The sequence below is a fragment of the Sinocyclocheilus rhinocerous genome, unplaced genomic scaffold, assembly GCF_001515625.1.
Source record: "Sinocyclocheilus rhinocerous isolate Xijiao unplaced genomic scaffold, SAMN03320098_v1.1 scaffold2765, whole genome shotgun sequence".
Classification (NCBI taxonomy): Eukaryota; Metazoa; Chordata; class Actinopteri; order Cypriniformes; family Cyprinidae; genus Sinocyclocheilus; species Sinocyclocheilus rhinocerous.
Window position 1 is genome coordinate 135,787 of NW_015653018.1, and position 12,615 is coordinate 148,401.

The following is a 12,615-nucleotide window of genomic DNA, read 5'->3' on the forward strand; positions in this document are numbered from 1 at the left end:
TGCATTTTTGAAGTCTTATTGACAGATGAGCGCAGCTTTTCTGACATTGACACGTGTTGTGTTTCTTAATTCTATACCTGCTTAAATTGGTCTGGAAACCCTATAATAGGCTGTTTACTGGCAGGTTCTTACTCTGACAACTTGTTAGTGTTACAATATATATGTCACAAAGCATATATATATAATAATAGTAATAAGAAGAATTGTTATTGATATTGTTATTATTTCTAATAATAACAACAATAATGATAGTAATGGTCGCATTTTAGCATGAAAGTGGCTGCAATAACAATAATAATAATAATTATTTGTTGTTAATATAACAATATTATATTAATAATAATATTAGAATTATAAGAATTATTTTTTATAATGAAATAATATAATATTATTATTTATAATAATAATAATAATAATAATAAAAGGTATTCTTATTTATTCATTCATTCTTATCCATAAGGTCCACATTGAAAAGATGAGTTGGCTTACAAAATATACTGTGGTACTTTGATCTGTCTCGCGCTATTTAGATGGTGAACCAAGTTATTTGAAAGAATGCCATGGTATTACTGCAGTATATATTAAAAAATAAAAAATAAAAAAAAAGGAAAAAAAATAATATTTGATATCATCACTGTATCATGGCACCCCCACAGTGCTGCTTTGTAAGGGCAGACTCGGAAGATACAGACTTTCAGAGGTTTAATATACTTACATTATAGCCGGAGGCGTTCGCCCCGCCCCTTAAACGCGTACCAGTCGCGTCCGCCCCGCCCCTTTTGAACGCATATTAGACGCATTGGACGCCGGTGCTGAGGAGACGCGCGCGGATAGTAACGACACAGATGCGCTCATCAGTTGAGGCGTGAGGACGACACGATTCGCCAATACTACAGCTAAAATGCGACTCTCAGCACATTATAGAGCATAAGCGCTTTGTATGATGGATATGTATGCTACTGGTGGATGGATTAACACGGTAAGAGCATCGCGCGATCTCTGTGTGCAGCGCGCGTGACAGATGAGCGCAGCTTTTCTGACATTGACATTGAAAGCACGCGCATCGATATTTGACAGATGACACTATCGAATTGCAAACGATCGATGCGGATGCATGAAATGATCTGTCGGTATGGAAATAATTCGATGTTGTAGGGAATCAGAGTTGCGCATGATGCTGTAGGTTATGAATGCATTGCTCGTATACGTGAGGAATAACCTATGAAACCTCCAGCTTTATGCATCGCTTTTTAATGCTCATTTACCGACAGTCTGCGATGTGTGTTCCAACAGCAGCTTAATTACATTGAAAAACTATTATCGTGTGCATGCAACTTACTTATTGCATGCAACAGACGTGTTTCCCTAGTGTTCATTTGTCATATGTGCTGATGTCTACTATTATTATTAAGGTTATGTAATGCAGTCGTGGATTTTTCGACGTCAGGAGATGCATGGCCAGGGCTGGGGATCCTACTAGTGAAAGTGAACTAACCTCTAATGATGCCTGATGAAATGGTGTACTCGTGTCACGTGATGTGGGATGCTCTGGGGCTATACGTCATCGTGCGATGGTGCCTAGAGACTGTAGTGTGCATCGTGCTGCATGCTGGGGCTGCAGTGTGCACCAGAGGTTTGCATGACACAAACCCTTTTTGATAGTATTTAAAGGAATCATTTGGCGTGCAATGAAAATTCTGTCATTATGTACTCATTCCAAACTTGTATGATGTTATTAGTGTTTTTAGTGGAAAAACAAAAATAAGTTGTTTTTGTTTTTAAAGAACCTTCACACATCTCCTATCCATAAAAGGACAGTTCATATAGTGACCATGGCTGTCGAAGTGCAAGTGATGTTTGGTCATCTCTTAAATACTTAAAATTGTATTTATCCCGCCCTTGTGAAGATGAAGTGCACTTTTGCATAATTTTTAAAAATAGTATTTATTACAGACATAATATACTTCAATGCAAACTGAATATAATGTTTTCAGACACTTAATAGCATATTATTTGCAATTAAATGAAATGTATTAGTTTAAATTAATATTAAATGCAATTAGTTAAACGTGTGTTTTTGACGCATTTAAGTAGGACTTACATACATCTTTATATGTAATTTCATAATTATTTCTTTTGTCTTTGAAATATGGTTAAAGTGTACTGCCAAATGTACTGAAATCGTAATTTCAAATATGAAGATGTTGGAATTCAGTACATTTAAAATATATTAACTTTAAATGTTGAATAACGTCCAAGTGCTTGTGCTTTAAAACAGTTTTTTTTTACATTATTACAAAGTGCACTTTTAAGGGTTTGAGTTTATTTTACTTTATTAATATGATATTATCTTGAAGTACAGTTTTTAGAAACACTTATAAGATGTGAAGTACACTACAAGTGCACATTCAATACAATTAAGTGCACTCTTTCACAAGGTGAAACATTTTTGTGCATCTTTGTACGTCATTTAGAAAGCATAAATCTCATGGTCTTCAACAGATGATTTAAATCTGAACCAGACTAACCTGTATGGAATTAAGATGTCTGTTTAAAGTCTCTTTGTAGTTGCTGCATCTTCTATCCAGGGTGAAATCATTTTAGATCACAGTTAAGTATAATATAATCAGATAATCTCAAGTAGGGATGTAACGGTATGAAAATTTCCTATCACGATTATAGTGACCAAAATTATCACGGTTATCGGTATTATCACGGTATTGTTAAAATGTGTTGGACATGTTCAAAAAGTACCGACACATAAATCACTTCACCAAGTTATATATTTAAAAATCAACAAACAACAAATAAAATGACTTTTTTGTTTGCATAATCACTAAAACAATAACATTACCAATGATGTTCGGATTTTAAATGACAACTTGACTGACAACAGTTTAATAGCATGGTCAAAATTTACAGCAGGGCATGCAAATTTGGTGCGTTTTTGGCCAGACAGAAACTGCACACAGGCTGAATGTAAATATAAGTCTCTGTAAATGCACTCGCTGACAGCAGGTGGCGCTTATGGAAAAGCTGAATTACAGCCAGGGTGCGAACTACGGGGGAGCTAGGGGGAGCTCGGCTCTCCTTAATAAGACATGGGCTCCCCTGAAAACGGGATTTGTGAAATTTTGGGGGGTCTCAAAAAATATTGACAATGTGTTATTTTGACGTGCAATTTCAGTTTTGTGTAATGTGATCATCGTGGATTATTATGTGTAAAATTGCAAAAATATCATTCATTCATGCATGACGGCGATTTAAACCTAATTCACTTCAATAAAGATAACTATACATGCTATTCTTGTCATGAGCATCAAGGTGTGGGGGCGCTGCGGTGCAAATTCCACTCATGTTTAGTACATGAAGATTCGTAGAAAAAATATAAACGTTGGACTCTGTGGTCGATTCTGTGTTAAGGTAAGGCATGTTATTCGCAATTATGTGTTGTGGCTGGGTTGTTATAGGTCTGCGTGACTCGATGTCTTAGGCCTAATTGAACGGAGGAATTATGGTGTTCTTCTGTAGCCTGACGACGAGTAACTTTAAAGTTTTCATGTGAACTCAAAGACAGCCTGGTGCTTTGTTTATAGACTATTTGTGGGTGGCTGTTTGTTGTTTCACCTATCAATTCGTGTCGATAAAGTATAATAGGGTAAATCCTGTATAGTGATTGATCCGATATAGTGCTTGCATAAAGCAAGTAGTGCGAACACTTGTAGCTGTTATGTATCTTTGTAAGTCATTGTAAGCCCTTTTTTGAGGCACGCGCAAGCGCACGAACACCCGTTTTACTCAAAACGAAACTACTTTGCGTGCTGTGCGCACGTGAGACTGTTACTTAAAACTGTGCTTTATGCTGGACAGTATTTGTTTATCGTGAGTTGTTCAAATCACGGTAATCTAATATGGTTTTAATGATAATTAAAATATGAAACGGTAATACTAACCGTGGGGAATTTTATCACGATTTATCGTCAAACCGGTAATCGTTACATCCCTAATCTGAAGTTGTGAAATTTAATTCTCAATTTCATTCAGATTCAAATAGCATGTTGATGTTACTGACATCAAACCACATTGCTTCTCATAACAAGTGCATGTGGAGAATGAGATTTAAGAGCTGCAGCTTAGGGGACGATTTTCAGTGAATAACAACTGAAATGCCACTTTGTTTCTCGCACAAAGCTCTCATGCTTCAGAAGACTTCAAATATAGTGCATAAGTTGTACGGAGTATGATTCTTTTACTTTGTGTTTTGCTCAACCCAGTCTCATGGCAAATACGTACCTGGGGGCACATTTTTGCAAGAAGCGAAATACGTACCAATAAGTACATATCACTGCAGTTTCCAAAAAAAATGAACACTAGAGGCAGTAAAACTCAGACACCTTTTAAATTATTTTCACACAGAGTATGATTTACAGAGTTTCGATTAATTTTAGCGCCACTCAGTGGACATTTCTCTTTGAAACTGCGGCGAAACGTGCAGTAAGGTACGTAAAAACGGTGTTGCAGAAATGTACGCAGAGGTACGTATTTTTATGAGACTGGGTTGGTTTTGCTTGACAGACGTGGGCACTATGAACTGTTATTATTATTATATATTTGCCAAAATGCATAAATGTAAGTATGAAAAAGAGCTAAATTCTCCTTTTGTTTTGCACAAAAAAATTAAAAGCAGCATGCAGAATTTGACAGAATTTTCATTTGAATGAAGTGATCAGTCCTGTGGTATCTTACAGTGTTGCGTTGATAATAGTAACTGTTCACAGGAAACGCTGTTGCCTTCGCTCTCACTGGAACCTCATTAAGCTCAGTCAGAATTGCATTACATATATCACTCCCTCACTCTCTCATGCATGTGTACGGGTCGTCTCTTATACATTACATGCACGCTCGACTGACTCGTGTGTTTCTATTTTTTCTCCGTATCCAAAAGCATCCACTGCATTATTTGTGCAGCTTTTAAGAAAAAGAGAAAGGACAGTGTTTCAGGAGGTCACATCGTCAGAAATCACGTTCTGTGCAGAAATCTTTGAAGAGCTCAGTGTAATTATGAAACCCTGCTGTACTTTTCAGGAATCTAGAATTTCTCTCCAGCCTAAAAAAAATACTATTATTTCTCTGTTGCAGTTTATTTTAGTATTTATTATATACTATTATAGTATTTATTAATAATTTGAATTAGCTTTTATTTTTACGTTTTAATATTTTTGTTACGTGTTTTTGTCATTTTTATTAGTATGTATGTATGTATAAATATATGAAAATTATTTTAATAGTTTTCAGTTAATAACAATTTTTTTTAAATAACAAAAAAAACAAAACTTTTTTTCCTAAAATTGTGAGTTTCTAATCTTGCAATTCTGCATTTCTTCCTCGCAATTCTGAGAAAAAAAGTCAAATAATTTTTGACTAAAATCGGAAATATTTTTACGTTTTAATATTTTGGTTACGTGTTTTTGTCATTTTTATTAGTATGTATGTATGTATGTATAAATATATGAAAATTATTTTAATAGTTTTCAGTTAACAATAACAATTTTTTTTTAAATAACAAAAAAAACAAAACTTTTTTTCCTAAAATTGTGAGTTTCTAATCTTGCAATTCTGCATTTCTTCCTCGCAATTCTGAGAAAAAAAGTCAAATAATTTTTGACTAAAATCGGAAATTTACCGAAAATTTTCCACCCCTTTGCAACCCTAGTAGCAATTACCTTTTTTATTTTTATTTTTTTTGCCCCATGGCAGAAACAAGCTTCAATAAAAGCAGTACTAGTAACTTAATCATATTTTTCAGACAAAGTGTTTTAGACGTTTCGTTTTTAGTGAGTTTCTTCATTTGACGGTTAATTTAAATGAACTAGTTTAAAAATTAGTCTTATTATTTTTTTGTGAAATACATGTCAAATAGTTTCGTTTGGAAATATCTTTCTAAATTAAGTGAATAAATTATGGTGTTGTTTGGGTTGCTTGATGTTTAGTGTAAATGTATAAATGTATGTGCACTAATATATTAACTTTGCATCTCTCTAGTGTCCTTATTTTTGTACCAGAGAAATAGAGCTGTTTCTGTTTGAATCATGTCATCTGATAATTATGCTGTTTAAAAGATATTGCCCTCTTATATAACTTCAGTGTAGCTAACTACTTCTAACAGAAGCTTATAGTGTAGCTAACTACTTTTCCTAAAGGACTATAGCTGAACTACCTTGAAATCATATCTTGCCAAGTAAAATATGATGCAACTTTGAGTGGACCTCAGTGAAAAAATAAACGAAGCGATTAAAACTGTATGATGTGACCCTTTAATTAGTGCATGATCAGGTCACATGAAGGTTCCTGAACTTCTCTTCGACCGAATCCTGACGTTGTGTTATTTTTAGCTTCTTTTAGAAATGCCCTGGCATACCCCGATGTGAAAAGCTTTGCTATCTCCGCTCTGGCGATTACATCGTTCTGTTTGCTCATATGGGTCAAGGAGCTTCTACAAAGCGTGATTCACTCAAAAGAGTTTAATTGAAGGGGTCTTTCTCATACACCAGTAATGCAGCGCTTGCTTTCCCTGTGGTTATGAGCTCTTTGTGGTTAGATGTTAGATGATGCAGATAAAGTTTGCTTTTAATGCATAGAATGATTTTGCTTCTACATGTGTTTTATATTGTTCTACAGATAGATAACGTTGCCTTGTGGTTCGAATCTGGTTGAATGTCTAGGTCATATTTCACCCCTAAAAGGGCATTTTAAACCATTGTCACAACAATTTCTTTCTTTTGATTTTGTGGCAAAATATCCCATTTTTGTGAGATCCATGGGACTGCATTTGAAAGCGGAATGTCTTGTGCATCAGAAATTAGGCTCAGGCTTGCAAACTGCTTTCCTTTTGATTCATCATGTGGCAGCCAGTGGCGGCGCTAGGACGGGGCTATAGCCCTGTCAGAAACTTGCTTAGCCCCGGTGTTGCCATGTCGCAGTTTTCCGCACAATTGGGCTATTTTGAAAATGCAGTCGCGGGAAAAATTGCAGGTCCATGGGTTGCGGTTTTTTTTGGGCTACTTTTATAGTGTACCTAAAGTCACCTAAAGTCTATCTATAGATAAATAAAAATTAAAATAGATCCTTTTACTAATGTGTATTATACTTGGATATACCTGGCAACATAAGAACGGAGAGGATGTCACATCAGTTTCACCCAGAGCACAGCAGATGTTAAAAGGGTCATATGATGCTGCTAAAAAGAACATTATTTTGTGTATTTGGTGTAATGAAATGTGTTTATGCGGTTTAAGGTTCAAAAAACACATTATTTTCCACATACTGTACATTATTGTTTCTCCTCTATGCCCCGCCTTTCTGAAACGCGTCGATTTTTACAAAGCTCATCGATCTAAAAAAGCGAGGTGTGCTGTGATTGGCCAACTATACAGTGCCTAGTGATTGGACGAATACCTCAAGCGTTTATAAAGAATATCTCTTTGGATTTGAGACTTTAGTCTTTGCAACTTTACAGATCTTCTTTATGCACCAAGAGCTTGTAACACTCCAAAGAGAAAGGAAAAATTGAAATCGCATCATATGACCCCTTTAAGGGTTTTTCACAGCAGATATAAAGTCTGCATGTTTTGCGTGTCTCTGTTTAAATGGCATAGTTTTCTCTACAAACTCAAACACACATGAAGCTCACGGTGATTTCAGCGTTTGCCTCACACTTTATGAACTTCATCTCCAGAGCCTCTCCGAGAGATCTTTTCACCGTTTTTCATTAATCACAAAATAAATAAAATGGAAAACACATAATTTAGTGAATTTCATGGGGCCCTAAATTAAACGTTGGCTTGGAAGAATTTATGAAAAAATAACAAGTTATGTTTACATGCATTCTCAAAGCATTTCCTTCCATAAATGAATATCGTGATAAATATTGCTATGATATGGAAAGAAATATTGTCATAATATTTCTGGCCATATCACTCAGCCCTTTTAATTTTATCTTGAAAAGTGCTGAAAATTAAAATGAAAGAAAGGGTAAAATAAAATAAATATATAAAATACAGATTAAATCATTTAATATGCACATACCACATATAAACTTGTCTTGCTAAGATTCAAAACATATAATAAATGAAATCAAAATGTTTATTTTAAAGGGCATTCATGGAATAAAGCAGCTGTGATTGGACATGGCAAAAATTGGGCTAGTTTTCATTCCTTTTGGGCGGGTTTTGAGTAAGCTTTTGGTTGGAAATTTTTCTAGGACCTGGCAACCCTGGGCACGCTGTACAGTGTGCATTAGCGTTCGATGGAGCGCTATTTAATATAAAGTAAAAGACCGTGAATTTCAGACACTTTGCAGAATAGCTCAGATGAGAACAATAACACAAGTCGACGGTCTCAGTGTGAAGTTCAGGATGGAGAGGAGTCTGTCGTCACAGAATAGCAACTCTTAAAAGATAGCTTATGTGGAAATAGTTTTGTGAATTGTCGGCACTTTATCTATTGTAAAAAAAAAATTGAATTTATAATGTTTTCCTGACAGTTGGCACTGAGAGTGACTGATACTTGATGGTAAAAAAAAAAAAGTAAATAGATATGTGAAAAAAAAATAATAATAATAACAACGAACGAAAAAAAATCCCTACATTCTTTCTTATGTGCGTTCATAAATTGTATTAATTTGTATGTGTTATATCTGGCAGTTGGCATTAGAAGTTATATTACTAATAACAGTGGCATGTGAGAAGTTTAATACCACAGAGAAAAAAAAAGTAAAATATGCTTTTTTCAAAGCTGCTGTATATAAAAAAGGTGGCATGCTATTTAGATAGCTGAAGCTTAGGCGTTCATTACTTTCTCTCAATATAATGAGTTTTTGCACCCCCTCTGAACTAAGCCCCCCCTTAGCACCCCCAACAAAAAAAATCCTGGAGCCGCCACTGGTGGCAGCACAATAAAAACAACAAAGGTGCTTTTTTTAAACCATTATTGTGACAATTTCTTGTGATTTTGGGGTGAAATATGCCATTTTAGTGAGATGCTCGAGACTACTGTATACCTTTTAAAGCAGAACCTCTTGTGGATCATAAATCAGGTTCAGTTTTTCACATGAATTATTCTGTGGCATCATTTTTGGACTCTGTAGATTAGGGCAGTCGTGACCCGCCTGTAGTGCGTCCCCAGGGCGGTTTGTGGCCTGTGTTTGACTTGACCTGATTCCGATTTTATGAGACAAACTCCTGTCATGTTCACGAGTGAAAGTGGATTACAGAGATTAGAGATTGACTGACAGCACAGACGCTGCACAGAGACAAGGTCAGAAACTGGGAAGCTCTTTGCCTGGGAATATGATGGGATAGTCGGGAGCAGTCGGGAGGAACGGGGTAGGAGGAAGAGATGATGTTGTCTGCTGATGTCAGTGTCTTTCTGAGTACCACTTCTTCATGAATGTTAGGGATAGTTCACCCAAAAATGTATATTCTGTCATAATTTATTCACCCTCGTATTGTTCCATACCGTTTGAATTGTCAGAGCCCTTCATTTTCACATTAAACGAGTAAAATTACAAATCTTTATTAAATTATGATTGATCATGAATTTAAATAACTATAATTATCTCTGTGTCAGTTCCGTTCTTTAAATGTTTCACAAAACTGCATGCTGCAGTTTTAAAAATTAAGATTACATTTACTAATGATATTACTAATGAAAAGTAGGATAAAATTGCATTAACAAAACAAACAAAAACAAAAAACATTATTTTGTGGTAATAATTAGCCAGAATTTTTCCTTCCTAAGGTGTGGGATCAGTATGATATTTTATATTGTATTAACACTTTTATTCATCAAGGACACATCAAAAGTGACATCAAAGAAATGTATAATGTTAAAATACATTTTGAAATAATATGTATCACAGTTTCAACAAAAATATTAAAGTGCCCCTATTATTGATTTTTGAAAATGACCTTTCATGCAGTGTATAACACAGCTCTAAGTGAATGAAAACATCCTGCAAAGTTTTAAATCTGAAAGTGCACCGTGTATAAAGTTATTGTCTCTCAAAAAGAAAGAGTCGACTCCGAATCATTGAAACGAGTCGTTTTTAAAATGAATCCCAAGCCGTTTAACCATGCGTACGCCAGAACATGCGCAAAATCCCTTTATAAATCCCAGTCGGGGAAGATTGTGCGTACGTGCATCTCCACACCGTCTCCTCCCCGAAATCACCATATATGGAGCTTACAACGCCTAGTTTTACTATGCATGTCACTAACAAAGTATTTTAAAAAGGAAACGTATAAATCTTACCGTTTTCTTCAAGTTGTTGCCTTCAAATACAGCGGTACTTTTCATAACGTTGTAGAGATGACTTCACACGACATCAACACCTCTGTGCAGCTGCGGTTAACAGCAAGATATTATCATTGGACCCATTCAAACTGGATAATGGACCGTTCGACCACTGAATCCAGCAGTGTCCGCCACAATATCGAAGTAAGTGCGCATCATTGATCATTGTTCTCGCTAAAAAATATTTTCTCATAACATGAGATCTCCACTTCAGTTTAAAGATGAATTATTGTGCACCTATAGCACTCCTCGCGGTCAATAAAAGAGGAAAAGTGATCAAGCGTATCGACATGAAAACAGAGCTTAAAATCATTGTTTTCACTTCATTCATTTTCCCACTCAAGGAAAAAGAGTTCGTACGCATGGGTCAGAGTTTGCGTGCAGGTGCGCAAATTTTCCCGTCAAGTTTGTTTTTATAAATCCCACCTTTTGCGCAGGAAGTGGAATACGCCTCTTTCAGAGCTGTTTTTGTGTGTACGCAACGGTTATAAATGAGGCCCCTGGTCACTGAAACCGAACATTTTTGAAAACTCCTGCCAGGGTGAAGATTTTCAAAAACTCCGCCTACTGGAAGCTTTTTCAGGCTTCTGATTGGCCAACATGGCTTTACGGTTGAGATTATATCGCCACCTGTTGGTTTGGCATGCTCTTGACAGTGTTTCATAGCATGCTTTTGCGTTTTCATGTGGACAGAGATATTTTTAAAAACGGAAGGAGGAAAAACTCTGTGTATAAAAATACCCGTGTACGTGTGGACATGGCCTGAGACCAATCGGACCAATCACAGCAGATTAGCGTCACGCAAAGGAGGGGTTTGGAAAAATTAATCTTTGAGCGAATCGTTTGGGAGTCGTTGAGCAAGTAAGGTAAAAATAAATGCATATTATAAGACAGTGAAAGTGTTTTTTGACCTTGCATGCATGTCCACCTGTTGTTGGGGACTCCCAAAACCAAAATATGAACCTTTCATTACCCATAATAGGGGCACTTTAAGCAGTTATTAAGCTGTTTTCATCACTGATGATAATAATAATACATGTTTCTTGAGCAGCAAATCAGCGTAGTATGATTTCTGAAGGATCATGTGACGCTGAAGACTGGAATAATGATGCTGAAAATTCAGATTTAAATAACAGGAATAAATTATATTTTAAAATATATTCAAATAGAAAAGAGTTATTTTAAATTCTAATAATATTTCACAATTTTACTGTATTTTTGATCAATTCAATTCAACCTTGGTGAGCATAAGAGACTTTTTTCAAAAACATTAAAAAATCTTACTGCCTCATACTGAATAATCCTATTCAACAATGTCCTATTGCAGGTAAAACTCTGGTATTTTCTGTTAGATTAACATAAGTTCATCAGGTAGTTAATGGGTGTGTGGAGACGAGAGTGTTGCCAGATCAGCCTGAACAGATGGTCGTACGGGAGGGAGCAGGTCAGGAGACATTGGTTTTGATGGAGTCTGTCATCAATGATTATTCACAGATCATGACTCAGATCAGCCCATTTGTGCATTAGAGCCCTGCTACAGTACGTCCCATAATCGCTTTCTTTTCCCACACTGGCAATGATGCTTTTCTGTCACAGATCTGCATTTCTGCAGTGTTCGTTTAGAAGCTCAAGCCGCAGGATTGGGAGTTTTTTTGTTTCCAAGCCTTTCACAAGACTCCCATTGTCCCCCGTATAAAATGGGCTCATTATGCAAAATTAGCAGCGGGCCTTCAGCGAGGAATGGACCGCATTGGCATGGAAAGGTTCTATTCAAGTCTGCAGTGTGTAATGGGTTGCATTATGAGACTAGAGTGCCATTGATAAGACTGAAGGGGTCTGATAAGAAGGGTCTGAGGAATTCACATCAAGAATCACTCAGTGTGTTAAAATGCTTGAAAAGTCTGAGCAAGAAACCTTGACTTTCATTTGCGTCTTTAGAAAGTGTGTTTGTGCGTGCACATGAAATATCTGTTTCTCAAGCAAAATTATTCCACTCGTGATTTCAAAGAACTTGAAACTGAACCTACGTTGGACTGCTTTGTGATTTTTGCTTGTCTACCGGTGTTATATTAGTATAATTTATTAACTATGGTGTTTATTAATATTTTTATGTATGTATATATATATATATATATATATATATGTGTGTGTGTGTGTGTGTATGTGTGTGTGTGTGTGTATGTGTACCTGTTTTTCTATTCTGGCGGGGACTTAAACCTGAATACACACAGACTCATGGGGACTCGTGTCACGGTGGGGACC

At 35.9% G+C, this 12,615-nt stretch overlaps 1 protein-coding gene across 1 annotated transcript in view; it reads left to right on the plus strand.

Annotated features, from left to right (window-relative positions):
• Window positions 1-815: 815 nt before the first annotated feature.
• The window catches only part of LOC107715543 (uncharacterized protein C9orf172 homolog), a 19,799-nt gene continuing 7,999 nt past the window's right edge, over window positions 816-12,615 (plus strand). The window contains exon 1 of the mRNA XM_016521695.1: window positions 816-979. The gene's annotated coding sequence lies outside the window, so the exon portion shown is untranslated. The remainder of the gene's footprint in view (window positions 980-12,615) is intronic.